This window comes from Podarcis vaucheri (assembly GCF_965113315.1).
Source record: "Podarcis vaucheri genome assembly, chromosome: 1".
NCBI classification, from domain to species: domain Eukaryota; kingdom Metazoa; phylum Chordata; class Lepidosauria; order Squamata; family Lacertidae; genus Podarcis; species Podarcis vaucheri.
Window position 1 is genome coordinate 70,388,610 of NC_138759.1, and position 14,957 is coordinate 70,403,566.

Consider the following 14,957-nt stretch of genomic DNA (forward strand, 5'->3'; position numbering starts at 1 on the left):
GCTGAGAGTATTGCTTTAATATATTAAAGGATTGGGAGGGGGATGCAGTATAATGAAAAATTCTTGTTGCCCTTGTAATCTTTTTTCCTTCTTTTACACAAGTATATAGCTGTTCCAGATAAAGATCAATGACAGGGGATGAAGATTTATTTATTTATTTACTGCTTTAGATTTTAAAAGTCCCTAAAATGCACAAATCAAGTCATCCCTACTCTAGCCTTTAAACAAACAAAAAAACATTCAAAAATAAGATGATTAACCCTAGCCTGTGCAGTAAAATAAACTGATGCGAGTAAACACCTTGTGGTCTCTTCCAACTCTATGATTCTATGATTAATCTCAGGGTTGTGTGTTGGAGCTCCACATTGGGCAAAAGACTCCTGCATTGCAGGGGGCTGGACTAGATGACCCTTGTGGTCCCTTCCAGCTCTATGATTCTATGAATTCTATTCTATGAATTCTAACACTAAATTTTTGCTACTCAGTACTAGAGACTGGGGACCTGGGTGGCACTGTGGGTTAAACCACAGAGTCTAGGGCTTGCCAATCAGAAGGTTGGCACTTCAAATCCCCGTGACAGGGTGAGCTCCCGTTGCTCGGTCCCTGCTCCTGCCAACCTAGCAGTTCGAAAGCACGTCAAAGTGCAAGTAGATAAATAGGTACTGCTCCGGCGTGAAGGTAAATGGCGTTTCCATGTGCTGCTCTGGTTTGCCAGAAGCGGCTTAGTCATGCTGGCCACATGACCCGGAAGCTGTACGCCGGCTCCCTCAGCCAACAAAGCGAGATGAGCGCCACAACCCCAGAATCGGTCACGACTGGACCTAATGGTCAGGGGTCCCTTTACCTTTACCTTACTAGAGACTATGATCTGATTTATTTATTTTTAAAAAATGTACTGGAATTTGTACTGGGCAGTACCAGAATTTGAGAATACGGTGCCTTGGTTTTGTTATTTTATTTCTGGGTTTATGTTCCCTGTGGTTCTTCATGTTTCCTCTTTTGTGTACAGTATTGTTCATCCACATGTTTTATATATATTATTTGATAATTTTCTTGTAACTTTGAGGGTTTAAAAAAGGTAGCCTGAGGATCTGAACAAGATGCTTGAGATTATTCATATATGCACTTGACCCTCATGCTCATAAGAGGCTGCCTCATGTCTGCCTGTTAAGGGAGGCCTTGTGGGAGGCTGATCAAAGAGTCTAACTATGGCATGGTCCAATGGATGACAAAAAGTGAAGGAGGAAGTGTGTGGAATGATCTTCACATTCCCTTTGTGGAACACTTGGCAGACAGCAGGATCAGATCTAGAAGGAGAACACAAAGGTAGGGGGTAGGTCCTGGGAGATGCTCACCAGCAAAGCACTCGCACTAAGAGTGGGCATCAGCAGGTGGGGATGAAATTAGCTTGGGGCATTGCACTGTGGGATTAGAAGCCAAATAAAGAAGGATGCTGAAGGATTGACTGAGTGCACACCAACCATGGCTTCCCCCAAAGAATCCTGGAACCACAGTTTACCCCATGTAAAGCTATAATTCCCAACACCTTTGACAAATTACAGTTCCCGTGATTCTTTGTGGAAAGCCAAGTGTGTATTAAGTGTGTATGTAGCCTGGGGAAAGAAACCAAGGGACAGGAGATAGATAAAGGATGAGGTGGAGGAAACAATCAGGAGAGTCCAGGGGACAGCTAGGACTTCTAGGACTTGAAAAAGCTGTGCTGGGAGTCCTTTGGTTCTCTGTATGTATAAGAAGCTGGAGGTCAATGAACCTGAGAATGCAGGAACATATTGCAGCTCTGATATCACCATTTTAACACCAACATTTAATTATCTACTATGCGGTCCTGATTTTTAGTTTTAGGGTTGTTTTTGTTATTGATCATTGCCTACCTTATTTTTATTATTATTTGTAAAAGAGAATCTGTAAAGACAGGCCTGCTGTGCTATGCCTAATAAAGGATTGACTTTAATAAGACAGGCCTGCTCAAAGTGTGATCCACCACTTACACATTAAGACCTAGTAAAAAAGGGGGTGGGTAAAGGACCCCTGGACAGTTAAGTTCAGTCAAAGGCGACTATGGGGCACAGCACTCATCTCGCTTCAGACCGAGGGAACCAGCGTTTGTCCACAGACAGAGGACCCTACTCTATTCTTGCAGTCCAGCCTAGCAAAAAGAAAAGAAGGTTTATGGAGTTTCTGGGGAGCCACCAGGCTGCATTTCCTTGGTGGATAACAAGAGAGGCAGGAATGGAGGGGTTAAATGAGACAATGGTAGTCATCTGCCAGAAACCGGAAAACATCCCTATGCAAGCTACTGGAAATCTGCTGAATTAAATGCAAAGACTGACATGAAATGGTACCTAATGCTTTTAAAATGATGACACAGCAACAGTGGAGGCCCTCAGAAGGTAATGAGTGGCATGATGGGCCTCTGTCTCCAACTCTGTCTCAGAAACTAGTTCAGGGATTTAGATGGAAAATCCAAATAAGATGAATTCAAGCCTAATTGAGGTTATCTCATGGTGCATTAGTCACACTAGAAATGCAAGTTATTTATTGAAAGGCATAACTTATTGTTGTAACTGTATTCAGTTGGCATAGATAAGAATCAGAAGTCTCAGCATTGCATTTATCTAAATCCTCTTTGATTCATGCAGTTCTTTATGCTATTGATTTATGGCATAGGGCGAGGATATGACTTCTGCAATGTTCTTTTCTAAGGAATCAGTTATCTATAACACATTTCAAAAACTCTGATTTGGGTTGGGGGGGGGGCAGACACCCCGGAGTTCCCTTTTATGAAGTATTTCATCCAGTGAGATATTTTTAATGTACTGGAAACATCCTCCCTGTTGATAGTGGACATGCAAGCTTATAACGTTATGTCAAAATCAACACCTGCTCAACTTATTAATCCTGCAAAAAATGCAAAAAAAATTAATCCTGCAAAAAGGCTAATCCTGACATAGCCTCTGATGGGTATCTTCAAGTATAACTAGGAATATGCTCAGTGTCACATGGCATGATTCCCTTTGCAAATATACTATAGTGCCTCCTTTGCTCTTTCCTCATGATTCATCCACAGGGCATCACTAAAATAGGCCCTTTTAACCTCTTACTTGATACATTGCTCAGGCCCTGACTACTATGCTGTTAACCATATTTGTCTTTCTCCAACTGTTGCCTATGGTAAAAATGTAGCCAAATAATTCTACTACACTAAAGGTCCCACTGGAAGTGAGGGATGAATCTCAGATTCTCAGATCACCATCATTTTTCATTTTGAAATCTGGTCTGTGATCTTGTCCACAGCAAATTGTGGCATTCTGCAAATAAGAACCTATTACAAAGAGCTCATATACCCCCCCTCCAGTGTACTCCCCCTACCAAAAGACTAAAGCTCTGTTTGCACATTTACTCTCAGGTAGGGGATTCATGTAAACGGCGTAAACGGCGTTCCGTGTGCTGCGCCGGCTCGCCAGATGCAGCTTTGTCACGCTGGCCACGTGACCCGGAAGTGTCTGCGGACAGCGCTGGCCCCCGGCCTATAGATGTGAGATGGGCGCACAAACCCCAGAGTCTGTCAAGACTGGCCCGTTTGGGCAGGGGTACCTTTACCTTTAGGGAATTCATGTAGCAGCGGAAGTGGGGCCATGCTTCCTGCTCCACCTCTAATGTTCTGCCTTGGTGCCATACTGCCTTTGATCTCTACACATTGAACATGGAGGTCTGAAAAGGGAAACCTTTGTGCAATCAGCTACTGCACCCAGGGCTGCCCACAGCTGATGACTATTCACATGCAGTCAGACACAGGGCTTAGATGCATGGCTACATGTGAGTGCCTGGGAAGAAATCATCTTGCTTCTCAGTTGAACCTTTATTTTATTTATTTTTCATGTACAGTGGTACCTCGGGTAAAGAACTTATTTCATTCTGGAGGTCCGTTCTTAACCTGAAACTGTTCTTAATCTGAGGTACCACTTTAGCTAATAGGGCCTCCCGCTGCCACCGCCACGTGATTTCTGTTCTCATCCTGAAGCAAAGTTCTTAACCTGAGGTACTATTTCTGGGTTATCGGAGTCTGTAACCTGAAGCATCTGTAACCCGAGATACCACTGTACAACGGAATCCGCACATAGTTGAATATAAAGGGATAACTGTCTGTAAATCGTCTTGCCTTTCCACCGAGAGCTGCTACAAGGCATCAGCGTAAGGGCTGCAGGTGGCATAAGTACCGTATTTTTTGCTCTATAAGACTCACTTTTTCCCTCCTAAAAAGTAAGGGGAAATGTGTGTGCGTCTTATGGAGCGAACGCAGGCTGCGCAGCTATCACAGAAGCCAGAACAGTAAGAGGGATCGCTGCTTTCACTACGCAGCGATCCCTCTTGCTGTTCTGGCTTCTGAGATTCAGAATATATTTTTTTCTTGTTTTCCTCCTCCAAAAACTAGGTGCGTCTTGTGGTCTGGTGCGTCTTATAGAGCAAAAAATACTTGTCATATTACATTGTGTCAAAAGAAAGACAGTTCTAGGAGTAAGCTTTCTCTGTCTTTTTATACATGCTAAGAGGATTAGAAATTGGTGAAATCTAATTGGATACACAGTGGACCTTCCGCTTCATCCCATTGGACCATAGCTGAGGCCTGATGAGGGGAAAGAATTCCATCCAAATGTGGTTGGGTTGGTTGGTTGGTTGGTTGGTTGGTTGGTTGGTTGGTTGGTGAGAGACCCTGTTTGGGAATAAAAGGCAAGCCGCAGAGAGTCAGAGAAGACGGTGTGTGAAGAGGAGGATAGAGGGAGAAGAGATAGAAGCTGCAGCCAGGCAGACATCAAGGCTTGGGAAGCCTGAGAAAAGCCAAGAACTGAAATCACTGGCTGGAGCTGAGGAGGTCTCTGGGGGACAGCATGTGTCTCAAAGGGCAGCCTTCAAGAGAGTTCTGCAGCCAAAAGTCAGCAGGTTTCCTGAGTGCCTTAGGCAGCACAGGTTGCTCAACCAGGGTGAAGACTGCAACAGAAGTCCCGAGAGATGCCTGAGAGACTCCACAGGGAAGAGGTTGGGGTCCTGAGTGAAGACTGCAAGTATAGCCCTTAGGACTTACAGTAGTTGAGAGTAGCTTAGGGAAATTGGAACAGAATAAGGGGAAGAACCGAACCTCTTATAATTCTCAAAGAAATGGTAAACCTACAGTGTAACCATTCTGAGTAACACAATGAAGTTCCACATATAGCAACCATAGTAGTGAACATAGCCAGCACTCTATAATAATTGTCAGTTAAAATGAAATATAATTTACTTTTTTCATTTTAATGTGGCATCCGTGCTGCTTTGTCCCACACTTATCCACAGCTGCTGGTGGTGAAATTGAGCTATTTATTTGACACAGTATACATGGTGGTAGCATTAAAGGGGTTAGAAATATAGGTAAGAGGTTATAGCTTAAGCAATGACTGTGTGATATACTCCCTCCATAACAAATAAATCAATAAGTAGTGAAGGGTGGCAACTTGGTGGGATCCATTCCTCCAGAGTGAGGAAATGCAATCAATAGTAAACTCTTCCAGTGACCATGAGTGGAAATGGCCTGCCTTGGAAGTCAAATAGTCTCCAAATCAACCGGAAAGAGTTTGAGAAAGAAAAATAAGAAGGATGACATGTGCTGGGAGTCTCTGGTTTGGGTACCGGGTGTTAAGATACTGTGAATGAGAAGTCAGAATCACAAACCTAGAGGCTCTCATCAATGAAGGCCAAAGTAACAATGAAGGCCAATTCAGTGGCACCGCAGTGTGTGACTGAGCCAATATCACTCTTTAAAAAAAATAATTATGTTTTTCTGGTGAATGGAGATTTTCCTCCCTGGAATAAGCACACATCCTTAAGACTTTGTGATGTCCTCTCCTAGGTTCTAAGCAACCTGTGACTTTCCATCTGGAAATCTCCCCTCTACTGTAGGATATCTAGCACTCCCCATTAATGGCCTACTACTTACTATCCCCTGCTCCTGAATATTTCCTTTGGGAACTCTCTCATACCTCATAGCCTTTCAGCTGGAAGAGGACACACAGCTGCCATGTGTTGGTAACACACACATGTTGTTCTTTTGGATTCAAAGACACTAAGCATGCCTTTGGGTGAAGATCACAAATTTTATTAGCTACGCAGCAATTATTTATGCATAAAATGTACATACTTAGTCAATAAGGCAAACTGCTTAGCATTTAAGCTGATTATAGCATAACCCTTCCCACATGTTTTTCGTTTTTATGATCTATCTGCTGTCAGAGATTAGACACGGCAGTGAACAATCACGCTTGGAGAAGGATCTTCTCTATCTTCTTCTCAAGATCTGGGTTGGGAGCTCTATCTGTGTTGGAGCATTTGTCTGCCTCCAACAGAGCTCCTTTCTCCCATATTTTTAATTTCCTTCCAGGGAAGATGATAGATAGCCATATGTCTGTTGTCAGTGTTGGCTATTTGCAGTATAGTAACGCTGCAGAGAGCTTGCTGGGGAGACCATGCATTAAAAAGAGACTCAAAAAGTACTTAAAGAAGGTTTTAATAAGAAAAACAAAAACTCCATTTACACTAATACATCAACAAACAAACATGACCCAACCACCAACCTATCCCCCAGGGTAATGGGAGAGCTAGGTGCTGCTCCTTATATACTACACCCAATTGCTCACACAGCTTAATCAATACAACTCAGCAGCACCTGCTATGTTTCGCAGCTGTAAAGCTGGGTCTCGTTATTTTGCTCTGGCCTTTGCTCTGGCCCCTTAAAGACATACACATTGGGTGGAACAATGATGAACCTTTACATTTAAAGAAACCATTCAACAGTCAGCTAGGGGAGTACCAATGGCTCCAGATCAGACCATTCCCAGGTACATCAAAGGGCTGGCAAACTGTCCACACTCACTTCTAGTGTGGGACTACAAGTTACTGTCATTCCCATGGCTTTGAACCTGTGAAACCATGAGTGAACCATGAGAACTGGCAAGCAGCCCAGATTAGCCTCATGCATTTCTAATGCAAGCTACATCAATGCCTTATCCCTTTGACACACCAGCCTGTATTCCATGACATAACCATTATATGACATAACCATAACCTTGGCTGACTTGGCAGATTCAAGCTCCTACACCAACCCTAAATAAGGCATCAAGGAGATAACCTATCTCCTCACAATCACAATACTTTTCAAGGTATTTCTAACACATCCCATTAGTCATTGGCTGATCTGTGATTTGATGGACTATCCTTAAACATTCCATGAAACACTGAACTGTCAAGTGGACCTGTACTAGAATGCTGATAAAATAGGAAGTTTCTGTGCACGCGGTAAAACGTAGATATAGCTGGGAAATATTCTCACACAGCCTATAGAGAGGACTTGCTGTGCTCTGTTGATAGGAACTGGTTGGAATATAGGTGTCCCCAGGCTGTGAATGCTGACGAAAATGAAATGTAATGTGTTTCAGTAGGGAAAGTAATGAGGTAGAGCATGGCTGAAATAAATTCACAACTTCTTTGACTGATCCCTTTAATAAAAGAGATGCAATCCAATGTCATAAAAGAAGCTGCAAAAAATGAGAAAAATAATGGAGATTGAGAAATGACATTGAGGTCCAATAGTAGCAACTAATTTTGTCAGATGAGATGACAGAGTTCAGGGAGGGGGTTCGGTAAGAAAGTGAGATCTAAAAAAGTAAACCCAGCAAGCATTTACTTCGCCAAAGCCTGAGGCAACAAACATTTTGTTTCTATGTTAACATTACTTTTTATAAAGTTCACTGATGTAGAAAAAAAATATGCTGGGAAAACCTGAAGATACGTTTTTCTCCTAACCCTTTCACCTCTGTATTTTTCAAAACTTTCAGACCACTGCATCTCTTACGTCCATATTTATACATTTTTAAAAAGATGTCCACAGCTTGATGGAGTCTTGAGTTTGACCTTCCTAAAATCACCAAGCTGATATTGTGATTAATGAGCCAATTATTTTCTTCTGAGACACAGTACAAAACAAATAGCCTATCCCTTTTCCATCTACTGTTTAAAAAAGAAACACAAAAAGCATTCTGGTTATATTGGTGCTTCTACCCTTAAGTTAATGATGAATTTCTTTTGAGTTATTTATTCCTGAAAATTAATAGGACACAAGCAGGGCAATTTTCAAATGCAGGGTTGTATATATTCTTGGTGTAAACAACAAAGTAAACATTGCTAGTGCCTGAGCAGCAATGCTGGGAGAAAGTGGTAATTAAGGCTGTAAATACATACAGAAATAGATGTGCAGTCAAGCACTTGTGGGGATGAATATCACTCACATTACTATGTAACTAACAAGCTTTATTTCCTTCATATGCATAGAGGGTTTTTTGTGGTTTCTTCCAGGCTGGAGAATCTATCTGTATATTTTGCTGCTGTGAGACTTAAGAATATGTATGCATTTATGACTTTACTTACATTATTTGCCAGCTAGTAAGGTTGCCAATTTGTAGATGTCCTTTTAAGAACAGTTTGATTTGCAGATATTGACTTGAATCCACACTTTGCTCCTACCAGTGGAAAAGTTGCATTTGCCAGTTCCCTGTTTTTTCTAGAGGCCTCTCCAAAAATCTGCTTGAGAGAGATGGGTGACCCACTGGAGCATCCTGGATGGCTGAAAATTATCACACACACCCCTTCCACTGTGGGATTTTCTACTGGATCAAAAATCACCTATGGATTGTTTGGATCTAATCCATTAACTAGTAGTTACTTTTCATTCTATGAAAAGAGTTGCCTGCTGAACTTTGCCAGTTCAAGCTGTTGGTCAGTTGGCAACATAACTTAAGGAAGACACAACCATTTCAAATAAATCTTTTCAAAATTCTCAGTAAAGTTATTTTAATTGATTAACTATACATGATAGAGGCCTAAGTTGTTCTGTGAAGATGTAAAGTTGAGAGGAGTGTGGAAGTGGTGCCCTGCCATGTTTTACCCTTCAATTCCCCTCCCTCCAATTATGTTTCTCCTGGCCAGGCTGACTGTTGGTTTTGGAGCCTAGCTGGGGAGAAAGCTGGGGGCGGGGGGAATGGTTTCTGAAAGGAAGGCACAGGTGAAGGAAGCGTTCTGCATCTTCTCCCCTTCCCTTTCCTCTGGTGTACAGCATGTCACACAAGCTCTGACAGAAAGGCTTACTGCTTTCTCCTGGACCTATGCTGCATTGCAGAAAATGTGCAAGGAATATTTTCTTATGACATTTTGAGGGTGGGGGGAAGGATCCTCCATTTCCCAAGACCGCTCTAAGTCAACAAATACTTTGAAATGACAGAATGAAAAACTCATCTCAAGGGAGAGATAAATTAATTGTAATGTTGCAAGTAAGGTTCAGGTCATATTTTATGGTCACACAAGAACTGCCTAGCCAATTTAAGATCCTGTGAGAATGTAAGAATTGCCTAGCTAGGTCCAATGCTTCTTTCTGGGGGTATGGAGGGGTACACATATCCCTAAGCATTTTGTGAATCTAAGTTTGGCCTCATTGAGGGGAAGCATTTCAATATGAGTAGAAAAATAAGAGTACCCCCACACATTTTTTTAGGGGGGAAGCACTGGCTAGGTCAAACCAAAGGTCTATCTAGACTAGATAGACTAGATTTCCATTCTTCTCTGGATTCACTGATGTCCCTAATATGTGTGCTCTTCTATTCCCTGTGCCTTTTACCAGCAAATGGCAACCATGGCAACCAGAGATCACCCTATAACTGGCCCCAGTGCACAGTGGGCCATAGATCTTGACAGTACAGATAAACTAACAAGGACCAGCATACTGAACTGCCTTTGATAAACAACACTCATTTCTTTCTAGCAAAAATCATTTCTGCTGCTAGCCGTAAAACACAGATCTTAAATCCCATTGCTAGTTAACAATTCAGCATTTCTTTATTGGGATAGAGATATAAATCAGCTAGGGTTGCTTATTCATTTGACTAACACACACACAATTTCTTCACACAATAATATCAATACTACATATATCAGAAACGTCTACAGAATTCTATTTGTAACAGAAAACCTTATCTGCCTTGCCAAAAAAAAAAAAAAAGGACTGAATACTTTGGAATGGGTTGCTAACTATTGATGTTGGTTGTGGGGATTTTCATATCCTCTAACATATATTTGTTACACAAGCAGGCTAATCCTATGCGTGTTTAATCAGAGCACTGCCTTAAGAAACAGGATATAAGAGTACAGTACAACCATAACAGTTTTCTTTAGTTATGAATATTGACGAGAACAATTAAGTTCACAATGAGCCCAATTTATTTGTTATGGAAACGCTGCAACTAAAATACATTCAGCAACTTTGATATCTGGTTTGGGATGATTGGGCTGGGTGGATGTAAGGGAAGCAGAGTATGGACATTTCTTTGTCTAACTGCATGCATTTAGAGTCAAGATGTAGAAACATCTCCACTCAGGCTGCAATCTTATACAACAGAACAGCCAACAGTCAGGATTACGGGTGCCAAATCCCTTTTACTTCCACCACAAAAGCCTCTGGACCTACAATTTGGCAGGCTTAGTCCACTCTGGAGCGACTTATGTGCCTAAACATTTCATCACCTTTTGCCAAAAGGAGAGAAAGAGCCATTTTTAGATTCTCCATAACAGTGAACAGGGAAAACAGCGCTTCATTTCAGTCAGAGCAGCCTGGAACCAGAAGCACAAACTGATGTGAACAGAGCACAGAAGAGTCAGGAACAGATTTGATTTTTTAAAATAAAGTACATATACAAAGCAGATATTGGGGCATGTGTACACTCATACCCTACATGGGATTTCCCATTGCATATGGCTAAATTGTAATTTTATACATGTCCTATTGAACATGTCCTTATGCACGTCTCATTGCATGTCCTTTGGCGTATAGGATCAAGTTGCTTAGCAGTACTATTAGGTACACATATTAGGCAGTAAGTCTCACTGAAATGATTGGATATCTAAGTAAACAAGCTTCAGTTCCGGCTGTCAGTCACAAGCAACATTCGCTTTAGACCCACCATTTGCTAAAGCTTCCAACAGCTCTAAGTAGTTGTTCAAGGCTGCAAATGGTTAGAGAATTGGAATCACACTCTCCTGCCCCATTCCCCAGTGATGTACCTTCCTAAATTGTACCTTCCCACATTGGACCATTACAATTCTACGGTGGCCTATGCATGCCCAGCTCAAGAAACATAGATCCCAAATGTGCAGTTTATACACCCTAAATTTGAGTACAGAAGACACAGATGGGCTCTACACATATGTGCAAAAGCTGACTATGCAAATATGTCCACTCAACAGATGAACATCAGCAGTGAGCATGATCCTGATCCCTTCACTACATGTAGCCTAGAATTGTTGTATGGCATTTCATTGCTCCAGAATTGTCACATAAATTACTCACTTGGTCAAGTTCCTATTATTACCTCAATACTACTAAATACTAGCAACAACCAAAAATGTTCCTTATAAGCTTTAGTGAGATATGTCTAAGAACAGCAGTTCTTCAGACACCATAATAGGATGTGATCATCAAACAGTCCTTATTACTTGTTGTCTGCTGGCTAGTGGCATTTCCAGCAATTTAGTTCAATTTATGGATGATGTCTTAGTGTGGGTTCCCCTTGGATATGCATTATGAGAAGAAGAAAAAGCATGTGTCTGTTTCTGGTTGATGGAGCAACAGGCTGGGAAATATTAAGAAGATTCTCTGAAGCTTTTAGGTGGTAATTGCATTTTTTGATTTTTCATGCCTGATAGGTCAATGCACAATTCTTGGAACAGTGCTTTGTGAACAGAATTTATATTTTACTGGAAGAATCTATTTGTCTGGGTTTTGATGGCTTCTCTGGCAGTCAGGGAGCTCCATTCTAGTATTAAAGGCAAACTTTTCCCCCCTCTAAGCAAGCTTTGTGATGTTCTTTTCAGACTCTTGGTTAATGAGGAAACTGTCCTCAAAATGATCACACAAAAGCATTGCATGAAAGCAGCACATCTAGTTCCAATAGTGTCTCTTGGCTTAAACAGATCCACAGTTGTTTCTGGCCAACTAATGGGCAATAGCCAACATTTCTCATATTAAGAGTAGACCTCAATGAAATACACCTGTCTACTTTGAATATTTCTTAGTTGGATATAATTCTATGTGTCTTAGAACTATGACCCAGGTGAAGAAGATTGTAGCACAATGCAAGAAAATAAAAGGTATCCAGGAAAAAAAATGGAGAAAGATTGTTTAGTATATTGTTGTAATGAAGTTATGAAACCACTCTTTCCCTTTCTTTTAATGAAAAGCTGTTTTGAGTAGAATTCAGAGTTGTGGGAGAAGGTGGCACTAAGTCTCTCCTCCTCCACTCTCCAAATTCCCTCTCTCCAAACAGTTTTTCATTTTCTGAAAATGGCACATAGTTCAGTTACACACACTTGCTCCACAAAAAACAACCTAAGAACTAGAAATTAGCAGACAGAGGTCTGCCTTGTTCAACTAGGGATTGTGTGAACTCCCCTAAATTTGATTTGGTCCAGCAATTACAAGACAAATCTGTCAGATGCCCTGGAAAAACTACATTTCCCAGGTCACCCTATGCTCAGAGCATTACACCCCACTGCTATCTCCACAGCAACTACTGTTGTAGCAAGGCAGGCAATTCATTTGGTGGGAGACTTGGGGAGGGAGGGAAGGAAGGAAGACTTCTTCTCTGCCTCAGATTAAAATCTGCAATGCACTGTAAACCCAGCCTTGTATTAAAAGCAAGCATTACAAATTCATATTCCTATAATGCTGGAATTTATGGACTGCAGCAACTTATTCAGTTATTTTGTACCTTAAAATCTATGTAATATTGTCTCCTTGAGATTAAGGATATACAAACAGCCATACTGAATCTTGCTGGGGGGGGCGGTCAGTCTGACTGCCTAGCACTCTGTCTGCAGCAAAGACTAGACAGAGACAAAGTTGCTTGCTTATTTTCTTGCTAGGTTCTTCTTCTTCTTCCTTCCACAAGTGCCTGGCAGAGGGAGTTTCAACAGGACTGAATATCTATGCTGGGGCATCTTTATATCAAACTCCTGCTTGCCACAGCTGTCCATGACAAGAACCAGTTTCCACCAATGGCTCTAGGAGGTTAGACTGTTAAAAACTGTTGTAACAGCTGCTGAAGCAGACTTTGGGTCAATCCTCTGGTTCTTATTTAACGAGATTCAATGAAGTGGTGTTACAAAGACAGACATAGATGGGACAAAAAGCCATGCTCACAATGGGGTGGGTATAGACTCTATCCAACACAGCACAGACTTAAATGTAATTTTCAGTATAATTCTGTTTTCTGTATGCTACAAGAGGGACCCACTGCTATGCTGGGTAGCCAACTGGGGCATCAATTCAGTCAGACATGACTTCTTCCCAGGGGCCCCCAATACACAGGCATCAGGCATCTGTACCCTTTGATCAATCCTGTCAGTTATCCTTTCCCCCTTCCCATATTTTCAACTTTCATCTGTCTCCTGTCAAATTTCAAATAAAAATTCAATGTAACCAGTAGTGAAATACAGTTAAGAGCGTTTCTCTGCCTACATTTTAGATATAAATTGCTCAAAAGCATGTGAGCATGATGCAGTTCCTGTCAGATCACTGAGTTTAATTTACTTTTAAAATAAAATCAGGCACATAGATATAAGTGTTAGATCCTTACACCAGTATTTCTGTCCCTCTAGACAATTGAAGAGCTAATCCAAACATACAAGCTTCAAAGTATACTACCCACCTCAAAATTTATAAAAGCAATTGCATACTTGAAGTGCCCTGACATTTAAATCTCTCTGCTCATGCAAAGGCACCACATCAAGACATCAGTTTATTTTAGCGAATAAGCCAAGCATAAACGGATGCTGAACAACAACTTTATTGCCAGCCACAATCAAAAACAGGTAAGGATGGACAAATTGCTCTGTTCCACCTTCGTTCATTTTTTTCAGTCAATTCTCCACATTTCCACATCAAGTGTTTTTTTAAAGTCCTGATGAAAAAATCACCACTATTTTAGCATTAATTTCTCCTAAACATACATATTTTAATATGCACAATTTTGCAAAGCAATTTCCTCTAATGTCATGCATTTTGCATTTTATTTTTACTAATACATTGCATTTATATGCATACTTTATCCTGGTATATACATTTTTGTACAAATTACTTGACTGGAGAACTGGGTTGCAAAATTCAGAGAAGTGTGGTTGCACAGGATTAGTGTGAATTAGGCAGACTCCCCTTTAAATGTGAACGGAGCTTAATATCTCACCCATCTCTATAATCCCTTTTGCAAGCAAGAACTCTCACCCTCTGCTTCCTTCCTTAGCTTTCATTTGTATGTACTGGCAAACCACCCATTTAAAAAGAAGCAGCAGCAGCATATTTCCAACTGTAGACAGGGTGTGTGTGTGACCCCTTCTCACTTCTTACACAGGCAATGTTGTGATACTATCCGAATTTAAAGCTTGGCAAATGAAACATGACAGCCCTGCCAAAATATTCCATCCAAATTTACCTTTCATAATCCTGACTTCTGAAGGGCTTCCCGGGCAGAGGCAAAGGTGAAGAAAATTTAGATTGAAACTTGTTTTCTTTGGGTTACTTTCCTCCACTAAACAGAGCTCAGGGTGACTCAACTGCTCTGCCTCCCTTTCCCTTTCTCTCTCTCTCTCTCTCTCTCTCTCTCTCTCACACACACACACACCTTTAATTTTATGCAGCAGTCAGCAGTTCAGAGGAGACACACCAGCTGTGTTTACACTATCAAGACAAACCACCAGGACTGGCCCACCACATTTTGCTGGCTAGTAATTGGTCCCAGTTCCCTCAGCAACAATGTAATATGTGTGCATCCAGGTGCCCAATCAACAATCTGGCCTCAGCATTCTGCAGC

General features: G+C 41.4%; 1 protein-coding gene across 1 annotated transcript in view; it reads right to left on the bottom strand.

The window, feature by feature from the left end:
- LOC309515160 (uncharacterized protein) overlaps window positions 1-14,957 on the bottom strand; it is a gene marked incomplete at its 3' end in the record, with an annotated part of 322,838 nt that overhangs the window by 43,068 nt on the left and 264,813 nt on the right. The window lies entirely within an intron of this gene.